The sequence below is a fragment of the Mandrillus leucophaeus genome, unplaced genomic scaffold (assembly GCF_000951045.1).
Source record: "Mandrillus leucophaeus isolate KB7577 unplaced genomic scaffold, Mleu.le_1.0 Scaffold12, whole genome shotgun sequence".
NCBI lineage: Eukaryota > Metazoa > Chordata > Mammalia > Primates > Cercopithecidae > Mandrillus > Mandrillus leucophaeus.
In genome coordinates, this window is record NW_012100320.1 from 1,345,836 (window position 1) to 1,361,077 (window position 15,242).

Consider the following 15,242-nt stretch of genomic DNA (forward strand, 5'->3'; position numbering starts at 1 on the left):
AAAAAAAAAAAAAAAAAAAAAAAGAGAGAGAGAGAGAGAGAAAGAAGGAAGGAAAGAAAAGAAACAAGAAAAGATTTCCCAGAACTCCACCATTCAACAGCTGTTGGTATTTCTTTTTGCAATTTTTTTTAAAGACAGGGTCTTGCTCTGTTGCCCAGGCTGGGGTGCAGTGGCACAATCACAGCTCACTGCAGCCTCGAACTCCTAAGCTGAAATGATCCTCTTTGCCTCAGCTTCCTGAGTAGTTGGGATTATGGACACACTACCATGTCTGGCTTACTGTTGGTGTTTATTAGAGGATTTTAAAAACATTTTAAAATGCACTTTTTACAAAGTTGTGATAATAACATTTACAATTTTTAAAATAGGTTTCCTCAGTGCTTAAAAATTGTATTCATTCATTCAACATTTCCTCAATGCTTACTATGTGCCTAGCACTAGGGTACAATGATGAGTGAGATAACTGGACTTCGTGGCTCACACCTGTAATCCCAGCATTTTGGGAGGCTAAGGCGGGAGAATCACTTGAGGCTAGGAGTTCAAGGCCAGCCTGGGGAGACCACATCTCTAAAAAATAATCATAATAAAAGTAGAAAATAAAAAAAAAGAAAAATGAGAGAATGATGTGCCTTCTCTTGTCACCACAATTTCAGCTTGTTTATGCATTTGCTAAATGGTTGCTATGGCTTGAATATTTGTTCCCTCCAAAACTTATGTTGAAGTTTACTCCCCAGTGTAGCAATATTCAGAGGTGGGGCCTTTAAGAGGTGACTAGGCCATGAGAGCTCTGCTCTCATAAATGGATAAATCCATTCATGGATTCATGGGTTGATGGACTAATGGGTTACTACAGGAGCGGAATTAGCAGCTTTATAAGATGAGGATGAGAGAACTGAGCTAGCACGCTCAGTCCCCTCGCCTTGTGGTGCTCTGCACCACCTGCGGACTCTTCAGAGAGTCCTCACCAGCAAAAAGGCCCTCACAAGATGTGGACTTTACAGCCTCCAGAACTATAAGAAATAAATTTCTTTTCTTTATAAATTACCCAATCTGTGGTATATGTTACAGCAACAGAAAATGACCTAAGACAATGGTGCTACTGAGTAGGGGGAAGCCCTCAAAAACAAGGGGAACTCTGGATGGGTGTGGTGGCTCACATTTGTAATCCTAGCATTTTGGGAGGCCAAGGCGGGAGGATGGCTTGAGCCCAAGAGATAGTGACCTCCTGGGCAACATAGTGAGACCCCACCTATACCAAAAAAGAAAAAAAAAATAGCCTGGCATGGTGGTGCAGGCCTGTAGTCCCAGCTACTGGGGGGTTTGAAGTGGGAGAATCGCTTGAGTCCAGGATTTCAAGGTTACAATGAGCTATGATAGTGCCCCTGTAGATTAAAGGCAGAGTAGGGAAGCATGCCTGGTGAGGACAAGGAACAGCAGGGAGACTAGTGTGGCCAGAGAAACACAGGTGCTCAGATAGTGCTTGCTGAGTGATTGAATTACCCCAGCATGTGGTGCAAACACTTTAGTCCCCAGAGTGCCACAGTAGCTCTCAAATTGTGTCTCCCTCTGACTCCGTTCTCCCAGGTTTTTAAAAAATATCATCTGTGCAGATGTTATCATCCCGAAATTGCTGATGGATTTTTCAAGATCTCATTCTTCCCACTGTCCTCCTTTAACTCTGATTTTCATTTAAATGGGAGTCTGCCCATGACTGAGCTTTCCTCTTCCCGGGTCACTTGCAATGGGTCTCTGCAGTCTTCTTGGTGTGATTTCTCCAGTGCCAACAACTGAACCTGGTACAGAGTAAGTTTCAGTTAAAGAGCTCTTGACTGAGTGAATGAATTTCCCCTGAGAGTTTCATCAATCCTTTCTACATCCCCATTCTCTGAGCCTTTCCATTGGTCATATCCATGCCAGCTTTGCTTACTTCTGCTTTTTTTTTTTTTTAACTCATGTGAGTTACCATCATCAGTTTTCCACTCTGTTCCTTTTCCTGGATGGGTGCTGGGCGCCACCTCTCAGTGGCGTTCCCATTGCACACCAGCCTCCTCTGATCCCAAAGAGGCTACAGATCTTTTAGGGAAGGAGGAATGGAATGCCTGCTTACCTGCCCAGCACTCAAAAGAGCAGACCCATCAAGTCAAAACCCTCACATCTCACCTTGGACCTTTCCAACTCCACCCCAGGAGTCTATCAGAAAGGAAATCTAGACACTGTTTGCACCAGTCCTCCCTCTGCCCACCCCTCCCCACACCACAGGATGAGAAGCTACAAGTCAGGCGAGGAGCAAGTTGTGGCTCCAATGTGAGATTGAGCAAGCAGGACACTTTCTAGTTAAATCCAGATTTGTCCTTTTCAACCTTGTGACACGTGCATCATATCATAGCAAAATTTCTTTATGGGACTGTCACAGAGAAACAGGACAAAAACCCTGGACTGGGGTGAGATTTAGGTTTTCCTCTTGGCTCGGGCTCTTTAGGTCCCAGTTTCCTCATCTATAAAAGGGTAGATTGTAGTCCAAAAGTCATTCATGTGCCAACAGCCTAGCCCAGGATCTTGTCTCCAAGGGAAAGGCTGCCACACAGGACTCAAATCTTCCACAGCAACTGCTCTGTCCCCAGCCTCAATCCCCCCACCCCTCCTCCAATCCCACACCACCACTCCATCGCAGGAACCTAGATGGTGGACAGGCCAGTGGGGATGGTGTGCAGAAGTATGTCGACTTATTCAAGGGAGCTTGGCCCTGAGAAAAGCTGGTGGTCTGCCAACATTCTCAGAGGCTGAAATATATCAAAACACCCATGTAAGAATGTACGCTGAGAACCACAGTGGCCAGACAGAGGGAGGATACTACTCTGCTCCCACCCACCCTTCCCTTCCCACCATACCTCACCCTCCACTGCCCCTGTCCAGGACCGCTGCTCCTGGAATCCAAGGAAAAGGCAGAAGTCCGTTTGGCCGGAGTGTGTGTCTCAATGACAGGAGGGGCTCCCTGGCTTTCTAGAGTCCTACCCTCCTGGCCTCTGTTCCCCTCAACCTCAGTGCCAGAGACACAATGGCCAGGTTCCTTTGAAAATTCCCTTTCTCCATGCTCCAGATTGCCTTTCCTGTACTTCAATTATTCAGGCTCACATTAAAGTACGAAGACGGCTTTGGACGAGGGACTCTGGTAGGTGTTAATCTTTAGCATAAGGAGATTAAAGGAGCTGGTTTTCTTTCTTTTTTTTTTTTTTGAGACAGAGTCTCGCTCTGTCACCCAGGCCGGAGTGCAGTGGCTGGATCTCAGCTCACTGCAAGCTCCTCCTCTCGAGTTCACGCCATTCTCCTGCCTCAGCCTCCCGAGTAGCTGGGACTACAGGCACCCGCCACTTCGCCCGGCTAGTTTTTTGTATTTTTTAGTAGAGACGGGGTTTCACCGTGTTAGCCAGGATGGTCTCGATCTCCTGACCTCGTGATCCGCCCGTCTCGGCCTCCCAAAGTGCTGGGATTACAGGCTTGAGCCACCGCGCCCGGCCAAGGAGCTGGTTTCTAGGTAGTGTCTGATTTCTTTAGTTGGGAAGAGAGAGGCCCCACCTTTTATAAGGGCCTGGGGCTGCCAGCTTTGTGCCCTTGATTTCTTTAGAATCCATTCAGACTTAACCATCCTTTCTGTAGCCAGGACCAGGCTGCGTTGAGGTCATCTTTGTCTTTCAACATGAATATCCTGGTAACTTTCTCCCCAGTACCCACTCCAGAGGATCCAGGGCAAAAGTAAATCTCTGAAAGTGTGTGTAGGATGAAGCTGGTGACTCATGCCTAGTTTATGAGTGGTAAGTGTGCATTACATGTTTTGCACATCATCTCGTTTATCCCTCACCACTCTATGGCGTAGGCACTATTTTAAGCCCCATTTTATAGGTTTTGGACCTAAGGGGTTTGTAGCGGGTAAGTCACTTGTCCGAGGTCACACATTAGGAGGTGTGCTGTCCATTGCTAAAGCCAAGGCTCACTCTGTCCCTCGAGCCACTGTACCAAGTGCCAAACATTTATTAGGAACCTATTCCAGGTGCAAAACCCTGGATGTGGCCAGCAGATGATCAATATGCACATGAATGAAGAATGGGTAGCTCTTGAATTCCAGGAGCACAATTTCTAACCTGGGAGGTGGTGTGAACATGAAGAACTCTACTCCAAAGCAGCCTGAAGTAAGTGCTGTCTCAGAGGTAGAAGGGGAGTCCCATAGGAACGTGGCTGAGGAGGGAGATCAATATACACTCAGAGAGAGAGAGAAACAGAGAGAGAGAGAGAAAGCTCGACAGAAAGACAGAAAGAAGGGAGGAAGAGAGGAGGGAAGGAGGGAAGGAAAGGAGAGAGAACATGAATAAGTGCTGAAGTTTTCTAGAAATGGGCTTCGTGCTAGGCCCTGGTAGATGGGTCAACTTCCCCAGGCTGGAGAGAAACAGGCAGAGGAAACAGCTCGAGCCAGGAGCCAGGGTGACAGCATTCAGGATCTGCTATGGAGTCAGGTCTGTGTCGGGGTGTGGAGAGAGGTAAGCCTGACAGGTCAGTCAGAATCGAATGGAGGAGAGTCCAGATGCCAGGGGAAAAGTCTGGGCTTGCTTCTGGGGGCAGTAAGGAGCTGCTGAAAGCTGCTTATCGATAAAGCATGACAGGCAGGAAGAGATGATGCAAGCTTGCAAAGAAAACTGGTGGTGGGAGGCAGGGATGAGGTCTTCACATGGTTCATCTCTTCTTTGGCCAAGGTCCACCGCCAGGCTGGACACTTGAGGGGGCAGGAAGAGGAGGGATGGTCCAGCGTTGGGACTGCTCTGAGCAGAGGCTGAGCCTAAAGCCCCTCCAAGGCCTGTGGAGGGGCTCAGAAGGGCGAGTGGCCTAATTCTGAGGGACAAGGAAAGACCTAAAGGAAACACTGAAGGTCCTAGAGTAGGAGGGGTAGTGAGGATGCACAAGGGAAATTGGAAGGAAATGAACCATTCTGGGACATGGGGAGGAAGAATCTTCAATTCAGCCTAAGGAAAAAAAGTGTCCTTACCCCTTGCCCATTCAGGCTCATTTCTTTGAAACTCTTTTAAAGAAATGCAGGGAAAAACAACCCTTTTTTTTCCAAGTGTAGTAAAAAGTCAGTGAAATTGAGAAGCCAACTGCCTGGAACATTCAAGTCACTGGGAATTTTTTTTTTTTTTTTTTGAGACAACATCTTGCTCTGTTGCCCAGGCTGGAGTGCCTCAAACTTCTGGGCTCCAGAGATTCTCCTGCTTCAGCCTCGCAAGTAACTGGGACTGCTACATACATGCATCACCATGCCCAGCTAATTTTTAAATATTTTTTGTAGAGACAGGAACTCACTATATTGCCTAGGCTCATCTCAAATTCTTGGGCTCAAGTAATCCTCCCGCCCTGATCTCCCAAAATGCTGGGGTTACAGGCGTGCGCCACAGCGCCTGGCCCTGTGATTGTTTTTGATTCAATCTTAGAAGTAGAATAGGTAAATGACCACAGACAAGTTAGTATCAGGATGTCAACCACAAAAAGACCTACTATGGGTGACCACAGAGTCAGCAATATAAGCAGAAGGTGACTCAGCCCAGGACCCATTTGAGGGGGGTCGAGGAGGCAACCCTGACTAAAAGTTGGCTCCACCCGTTAATGTTTTTGGAGGCCCTAAGTCCTGAAGACCTTATGGAATCCTCCTCTAATATATAATTAAACATTTTAAAATAAAAATAGGCTGGTGCAGTGGCTCACACCTGTAATCCTAGCACTTTGGGAAGCCAGGACAGGGGGATCACTTGAGCCCAGGAGTTTGTGACCATCCTGGGCAAAATAGCAAAAAAAAAAAAAAAAAAAAATTGTTTAAAAAATTAGGCGGGTATAGTAGCATATATCTGTAGTCCCAGCTACTTGGGAGGCTGAGGCAAGAGGACTGCTTGAGCCCAGAAGCTGAAGGTTATAGCGAGCTATGATTGTGCTATGCTACAATTAAATTACATTTTCTAATTGCAAAACTCTTACCTTCATTAGAGTTGAACTGCTCTCTCTCTCTCACTTGCTTTGCTAATTCCCCAACCAGCACTGCCCTCACTAGCCTGTGACCATATCCAACAGCCCATTATGAGAAAGACATTTCTTTGGATCTTGAAAATGTCTGCATTTTTAAGAATTCCTAATTGAAAGGAAGAGGATGCTAACAGTTCAAGGCAGCAGTGTAGAGGTAGGAAATGCTGGGCTTGGGAGGTAAACAGCCCGCCTAAAGAACTAAAGGACTAAAGCAAGTTCTTTAGTCTCCCTATGGCTCAGTTTCCTCATATGTAAAATGGGGAGGAAGAAAAGAAAAATATCCCTCTTGTAGTGTCCTGATGATGAAATGAATCCACACACAGCCAGAAAGCATTCAGAAGAGTGCCTGGCACATAGTGAATCTCCTAAGTGTTGCTGTTATCACTTTCACCTACATCACAATGCAGCGGAGGCTCATTCTCCCCATTATAGTTAAGTAGCATGAAGCTCTGAAAAGGTAAGTAACTTGTTTTCAGACACACAGCTAGGAAGTAGTAGGATTAGCTGGGAGTCAAAACCCAAGTTAGTTTGACTCTAAAAACCCACTTTCTCCCTCCCATTGTCCTGCAAATTTTCCTGATTGGGAAATAACATTAGGCTTAAAATTTTTAAAATATTGCTTACTTTTTTGATAACCAATGGTACAAAATTCATATATGGTATATAATGAAAAAGTAATTTCCCCCTCCCTCTCTTCTCCCAGCCTCCCCACCCCCAGGCCAACAGCTGTTCCCAGTTCCTTGCAGAACCAGCTTTAGAGTAAGCTTTTCACTGCTAATGCACATTTATTTTCCAGATCAATGTAATTCCCTGAGTGCCTCATCTGTGCCAGGCACTCTATCCTGGTGCTGCCACTGCCTTCAGAGGGCTCCTGGGCATGAGTGTGGAGGTTGTTGATGGTGGCAACTACTATATTGACTGCTGCATTTGGTGTTTTTCCCTCTGCAGTCATCTTTTCCCCCAGTAAAATCAGCTTGCACCGTTTGCACACTGGAAAAAGGCCAATTCAGAGCCCCAAAACCTCTTCTGTAGCTTGCTTTGCACAGAACCTGGCAAGCAAGGAGCATTATGGTATCAGAAGCTGACCAGAGGACTCTGTGATGCTGGATCTGGGATCAGCTTCCTCCTCTATGAAACTCCTGACCCTGCCAGTTCTCTAATTGCTCTGCCCCACGGGCTTTTAGGAAGCATAATTTTCCATGAAGCCTTGCTGCTTTTGGGCTCCATTTCTAGCCAGAAGACCCCAGCTGTCCCACAGGTAACTGAGAAAGGCCAAAGAGCTCTAAGCCCCTTTCCTTACTTTCTCACCATTGTTCTTTGGACAGTAGTAATGTTAACTATACATGTATTTTTCCCCCTGCTATTGCTGCCAGAAAATATTTATAATGGGGTCAGCACAGAGCTTTCTTAATGACTTCATTATGAAATATGCTTATAACCTGTGGTATGATTACACAAATGCACAAAAGCAACTTCAGAAAATGGTGCTGATCATAACATAGAAATCCTTACTCTCTCTTTCCAAACATTAAGTATCTGGCTGAGGGAGATAAAGTAGGGATGGCACCATTTTGGAAGCAGCTAATTCTCATTTCAGAGATGGAGGCTCAGGAGAGGTCAGGCTCCTGGTCCAAGATCAGTAGAAGCAGGACTCCAGCCTGCTTGATATTTGACTTTTGGCCCCGCTTTTTTCCAATGCATCAAGCACCTCGTGGAAAGGTCTGGGACTATGAAAATCTATGTTCTGTATGTTTGGGAAATTCATTTTCTGGTCAGCTGAATATTCTGAATAGAAAAATGGAGACTTCAGATTAGGGTTAGGAAGGAAGAGGGGAAGACAGAGGTGGAGGTTCCCTCAGCCTTGGATTCTTCTCCCCATCACAATTCACTTCTTAAAGTCTGTAAGTCTCTCCTTCTCAGCGGGTTGTAAACTCCTCAGGGACGCAGTCTGGGAGAGATCTGGTAATGATAAGGTATGCGTGAGGCTGAGAGTCACATCTCCATTCTAACCCCTGCCTATTTGTTTCTAGCTAGGTAGGCACTGTGGTTTTTATCTGCATTTCTCAGATGACTAATACAATCAAACTTTTTTTTGTTTTGTTTTTAAGACAGGGTCTCACGCTGTCACCCAGGCTGCAGTGCAAGAGTACGATCACAGCTCACTGCAGCCTTGGCTTCCTGGGCTCAAGTGATCCCCGCATCTCAGCCACCCAAGTAGCTGGGACTACAGGTGTACACCACCACACCTGATGACTTTTTGTATTCTTTGTAGAGATGGGTTTTGCCATGTTGCCCAGGCTATGAACATCTTATAGATTTTTAGTAATTGTTAGTTTGTTTCTTTACTCTGTCTCCCCTTTCTTTCTGTATCTTTGTCCCCTTATCCCCTCTCCCAGGACCTCGCAAAATGCCACCCTGAAAGATGCCAGGGTCCTGGGATCCAGAATCCTCTACTCACAGTTCTGTGACAACCCTTCAGCAGCCCTTCATCATCTTACCTTGCCAGCCTCATCTCTCAGCCTTCCATCCCCTTGTACATGACTCTTCAGCCAGACTATCAGTTTCAATCCTCTCTGAGCCTTTGAGCTTTTGTAGAAACTGTTCCGTATGCCTGGGACACTGCACCCTTCCCCACTCCTTCCCCATACTTCACCTTCCTAATGTCTAGGTCTCCGTCAAGTCTCAGGTCATATGCTACCTCCTCCAGGAAGCCTTGCTTGATGCTTCCCCCACCCCCACTCACCAGCCTGGGTTAGTTGCCCCTTGTTTGTGGCTAAGAAACATCCTGTACTTCCCCTCCTAGCACTTATCACACTGTGTTGCAATTGCCTATTTGCTAGTCTATCTGTCTTATACCTTGCCTCATCCCTTTGAGGCTTAATCTGTGTGTTTCACACTCTTCTATCTCAAAGCCTAGTGCAACAGTGATATTTGTTGAATGAATGATCTAGCTCAGATCTCTCTAAAAGGACAAAAATCTAACCTTCTGTGCCACCTCCCACATCAATCCTCCTCTTTGTCAAGGTCTCAAGAAAACAGACATTTATGGAAGGTCTACTGTGTGCCAAGCACCAGGCCAGGCCCTTTACGGTGATGTCATTTTCACAATTAAAAGGCTTAAAGCTCTGAATCTAGACAGCCCTTTGACTGAAACTCAGAGGTTCTGATGTCTAATCAGGCAACTAATGAGCAAGGGGAAATAAGTGATACCACAACTTTTTCCATCCTAATAGTGGCAAAGAGATGTCGACAGAATGGAAGACTGATGTAGCACTGAGCTGCTGAATCTTAAGTGCCTGGCACGTGGTAGGAGCACAGACAAGATGTGCCAAATAAATGAATATTTGAAGAGGGAACACAAAAAGGGCAGACTACAAGCCTAGAAGGCCCATGTTTCGTTCTAGGCCTGGCCTAATGTATTTCTCCCATTTCCTTCATGTGTTATTGATAAACAAAACTGGACATGGAAGTATTTTTGTCATGGGCAGCTGTTCACAGCCCCAGCCAAGCTTTATTTATTTATTTATTTATTTATTTATTTTGAGATGGAGTCTCACTCTGTCACCCAGGCTGGAGTGCAGTAGTGTGATCTCGGTTCACTGCCACCTCCGCCTCCTGGGTTCAAGTCATTCTCCTGCCTCAGCCTACCGAGTAGCTGGGATTACAGGCACACGCTACCACACTCAGATAATTTTTATATTTGTAGTAGAGACAGGGTTTCACCATGTTTTGGCAAGGATGGTCTCGATCTCCTGACTTTGTGATCCGCCTGCCTCGGCCTCCCAAAGTGCTGAGATTACAAATGTGAGCCACCGCGCCCAGCCCTAGCCAAGGTTTTCTTGTGATTTCAGCTCAGACATCGTTGGCTAAAATGGCCACACCTAGTTACAAGCAAAGCTGAGAAATTACGAGTTGTGAAACCAAGGGGAAAAGAAAGCAGATTTGGTGTAAACAGCAGTCTCTCCCACAGCATACAAAGGCCGTCTTGCCTCTGCTCGTGTCACTGGACGACTGTGAACTATCACCGGATTGCTGGATTCTCTCTCTGGAAAGGTCTTCAATGGTCATTTAGTTCAATCCCCTGATTTTACAGATGGAAAGAAAGATTGGGGCCCAGAGAGAAGTGACTTATTCACTCTCAAAGAGTTGTTTGGGGCCGGGCAAGGTGGCTCATGCTTGTAATCCCAGCAACTCAGGGGCCTGAGGCAGGCACCGCTGGAGACTAGCCTGGGCAACATAGTGAGACCCTATCTCTACAAAATTTTTTAAAAAATTAGCCAGGTGTGGCGGCACATGTCTGTGGTTTCAGCTGCTTGGGAGGCTGAGGCAGGCGGATAGCTTGAGCTCAGGAGTTCAAGGCTGCAGTGAGCTGTGATTGCACTCCAGCCTGGGCAAAAGAGGTCCTCTCTCAAATAAATAAATAAACAAACAAACAAACAAATAAATAAGTTGTTTGGTGCTAGAGCCACACTGTTTTGCTTAATCTGTCAGTGCTTTATCTGCAAAGTGGGTCTTTAAACAAGAAAATCTCCTCATTTCCTTCATAAAAGGAGACTTCAATGATAAAGAGGAAAGCATTAAAAGCCGTTTATAATTACGACAATGGCACCGAACACAAATCTTTCTTCAGTTACTCAGAGGCTTGTCTGTGTCCTGTGGTCACGAAGCATCTCCATTATTCGGAACTTTGGCTTCTCCTGTGTAACACTGCAAAATCATATACATGACCATGTGCATGAGGGGTGAAACTTTACCTTTTTTGATAAAAGACCAGTTATTGATTGTGTAAATTTGTGCAATTATTTAACATTCTTTGAGCTTTAGTTCTCTCACCAGTAAAATGGAGATGATATTATCTACCTCCCAGGTTTTTTTTGGGGGGGTAGGGGTGGCAGAAAGATTAAAAAAGAAATAAAAATCATAGTATTTATTGGGTCCCAACTAGGTGCCACAGTATCAGGCACCTAGTTGGGACCCAATAAAATATAGGTTTCTCTTCTCAAACACTTGAGGTCATTTCTCTGAATACTTAGGCGACCATATCATACAATTATTGCTGTAATCGCTTTAAAAAGGAGCACTTCTGACAACATTCAGTGGACAAATCGTTTTTTTTAAGATCTGCTTTTGCTGAACTAGGTGCTGAGAATTCTCAGATGGAAAAAAAACACACACACACACAAACACCTATTCCCAAGAGAGACTGAAATGTGAACAGAAAATAACAGCACCATGTGAGAAGTGTGCTTGGGTGAGTGATGGAGGGCTTCCCGGAAGAGGCTATGTGCTTCATGGGGAAGGACTAGGAGCAGACCAAGAAGAAAGGGACGAGACAGGGGAGGACACGGAGGTATGAGGAAGCACATTTTCTATGTGGGGACTATTTGAAGCACTTCTGTAACAGTGAAAAAGAAGAAGCTATAATAAAACGGAGGGGCCTGTGAGAGCAGTGGGTTTGGATTTTATCCAAAAGATGGGGAACCACTGAAGAATTCCAGCAGGGAGACGATGTGAAAGGGCTGAATGGGTAGTGGGGAGAATGACACCACCAGTATTCCTGAGTGGGGAAGGGAGAACTGGGTGGTTGGAGGCCACACCCACACCTTTCCATTTATTTAGTCATTCAACAAATAGTTACTGAGGGCCTGCCAGGCTGTATTCCAGGGGCTGGAAATCAGACAACCAACAGGACTAGCAAGATCTTTGTTCTCATGGAGACTGACAATAGATAAGCAAGTAAACATGCAAGGAAATATCAGATAGGTGCCACTAGGAAAATTAAACCAGGCAACAGAAGAGTCTCTGAGTGGCAGCGGCCCATTCCCTGCCCCCAACACTTACCAAGACTCCTCTTGATATAACTTTGGCTTCCCAAGGAGGCGTTGCTCCTAGAAAAATCTCTACGGTAAATATTAATAATTAAGCCACCTCTCGGAGTGTTTCCAATGAGCCTTCCCTGGGTGGGGATAGTCAGAGCTAGTTTTCCCCAGGGCCTGGTCTGCCTTGTAATGGTAGGTTAAGGACCATCAATTCCACCAAAAGTCCCAAGTTTAAGGTATTAGGAAAATCGCGGCAACCTTGAGACCTTTCCTGAAGTGGTTCCCCTGCAACATATGACGTCGCCCTCCCCTCATTACCCACGCCACTTCCATGTATATATACAATTATCCTTTAAGAGAGAAACATTTGATAGTACGGTTGCAATTTTGCATTCCTCCCCTTTGAAAAATGCAAACTTTTAAAACAGGCCCGCTGCTTCGGGCAGGTTTTGCCGCGGAAACCACCCTCCCTCCCCGCCCCCGGATGTCCAGAGGGCTGGGTGGGGAATCCCGGGAGCCGCGCACTCAAGAGCACGGGAGCTGGAGGCTGGAGTCTGGCTCGTCACCATCAGGGATCCCTGGGATGTAAGTCAGAGCTCCTCAGTGCCAGAGGGATGCGGGCCAAGAATAAAAACGCGAATGCTGTATTAAATGCAGCTGAAGAAACTAGGGACTGAAAAGGCAGATTTCCCAGTGTGCATTATGGTCTTCCCCCATTTGACTCATTTACTCACTGCGGGTTTCTTTTTCTCCACTATTTTCTTATTACGAAAACTTTCAAAGACGCAGGAAAGTTCGCCGTTTTAGGGAAATCTAGCAAAAGCCCCAGGAGGGCCTCTCTGATTCTACCCAACTTCTCTGGACTGCCTGATAGAGCTTGCCCTTGGGGGACTATCACAATTGGGACTAAATTAGAGCCCCTGCTCTCAAGGGTTTTTAATTCTAGCTGGGGAAACCAGTCACTAATACAAACTTTCTTTTTTTCCTTAAAATAGTTTACACCTTACACAAAGCACTTTCACATTCCTGATCCCGTTAAAATTATAAAGCTAGAACTGAAAGAAAATTTAGAAATCATCTCTAGGGGTCAAATATTGGCAAATATTGGGCCACTTGCTAAGCTCCTGCCCATGGCAGACATGGCTAACACACCACACACTCACTCGTTCATGTATTCCCTTATTTATTGGACATCCTCCATGTTCTACATAGCATGTTAGAAATAAAGCAGAAAACCAGACAGACTTGTTTGCTACCTTATGGACCTCCAAGGGGAAGAGAGACATTAAACAAATAATTACATGCATTAAGAGTGTTTTTAGGCCGGGCACGGTGACTCATGCCTGTAATCCTAGCACTTTGGGAGGCCTAGGTGGGAGGATCACTTGAGCCCAGGATTTTGAGACCAGCCTGCGCAATAAAGGAGACACTGTCTCTGGTTTTTGTTGTTGTTGTTGTTTGTGTGTGTGTGTGTGTGTGTGTGTGTGTGTGTGTTTTAAAGTGTTTTTAAAAGCCGGTGTTGGGGCAGACAAGGGCATCACGCACTGGGAGGTACCCAGGGGGTGGGACAGGGTCGGGAAAAGACTCCCTCAGGAAGTGATGTTTAAACTGAAGTCTAGGGGATTAGGAAATGGAGTCTCTGAGAGGGTGAAGAAATATTATGTACCAGTATGAAGCATGGCCTGAGTGAGGTCATGCTCCAGGGCTGAACAAGGGGCTATGGATGCTAAGTGGGGGTGGGTGTCCAGAGGAAACAGAAGGTTGGTGGAGCAAGGTCTTAAAGACAAATAGGTTGACATGGAGAGATGGGTGGAAGAACTTGAGCCAAGGGCAGATATTATTGTTTCTCCTCCTCCCACTTCCCAGGAAAAGAGTTCTCATCTAGTGTCAGTAAAAACAAATACAAAGTTATAAGTTATTGGCCACCTAGTTTGGGGTGGCAATTGTCATGAATTCCCACGTTCCTTGCGAGACAAGTATTCTTCTTCCAGTTTTACAGATCTAGAAAAGGCTTGGAACGGCTAGAGACACTTGCTAAGCCTGGCCGTCAAGTAGGCAGCAGAGCTAAGATTTGAACCCGTGCCGGCCTTCCTTCCTAGGCAGACGCACTTTCCACAATGCCTCACTGCCATAAAAATCCTAGGCCGAGGCTTGCTCTAACAGCAATCAAATACCACTTGGAAAAGGGCAGATCTTTGAGGAATCAGAAATACTTCTCGGGAAAGGATGAGCAGAGGTGCCGCACCCCCGTGGGTGGATACCATTAGGCAGAGGTCTATGCGGAAGAGGCCGACTTTTGGCGTGGGAGGTAGGGAGGAGTGAGAAGTGACTGACGGGGCGTCCCTGGCTGCTCTAGGACTGCACTGCGGGGAGGTGCCCGGCTCTAACCACTGCCCTGCCCGGTTAATCATTTCCTGACCTTCCTTCCTCCTCTCGCCGTGGCCGCAGGATTGCCACATCAGTCTTCCCCCTCCCCCTGCTCGCCTTCTGGCCCCGAGGCTCCTTCGCCGGGTTTTACAAGGAGCCCCAACTTGGAAGCAATATTTGTAATAGCCCCGGACGTCCTCAAGTGCCCCAGTGAGATCGCAAGCTCCATCCAGGGTATGCCAGCCCAAGGGGCCCCTTGAGGCTTGCCCTCTTCCCTAATCCCTTACTAAAAAGAGGTCAGAGGGTCAGGGATCCAATCTCCATACAGATTAACAAGTTACAGACTCGGTTTCCCCCGCGGGGAAAAAGGGAATGGTAACAGCTGGTTGGCTGTTACTAGGCTTAAATGCGGTATGTGAAGTGCCTGGCTGTGAGACCTTAGGTGTCTAACAAATGCTAGATCCCTTCCCTTCTTATCTTAGCCTGGTAATGGGGAGTTTAGCTTGCCCAGCAATCCCAGGCTACGTTAATCTCACTTGAACTTCCAGGCTTGTAAGTCCTACGACGTGCTGGAGGTAACGCAGATGGTGAGTCACAGTGACAGGGTTTGAACGCGGGTTTGTGGGCGCCCCTGTGGGCCCAGCCACGCAGCATGTAGGTGGCTGGCTAACACCACGTGTTCAGAACCTAGAAAGGGCTACTGATCGCACCTGCCGCAAGGAGCCGAACGCTAAGTCTGGACTGCCCTGGCACCCATGAAACCCGCTGCCCGCCTCCCCCGGGGCCAGGCCCTTGGCCTCCCCAGCTTGTTTCTTCGTGTATAAAATGAGGGCCGTAGTGCCTGTCTGCCCGAGAGGTTTTAATGTTCTTGGAGCGTCCGGATTTTTACCACGAAGCCACAGAGTGGTCCGCACCACGTAGGTTCAGTCTCCTCCGCCCACCGCATGAAACGCCGCGGACGGCCCGGGGTGACCTACTCGGCGCCCCACCCTTCCCGGG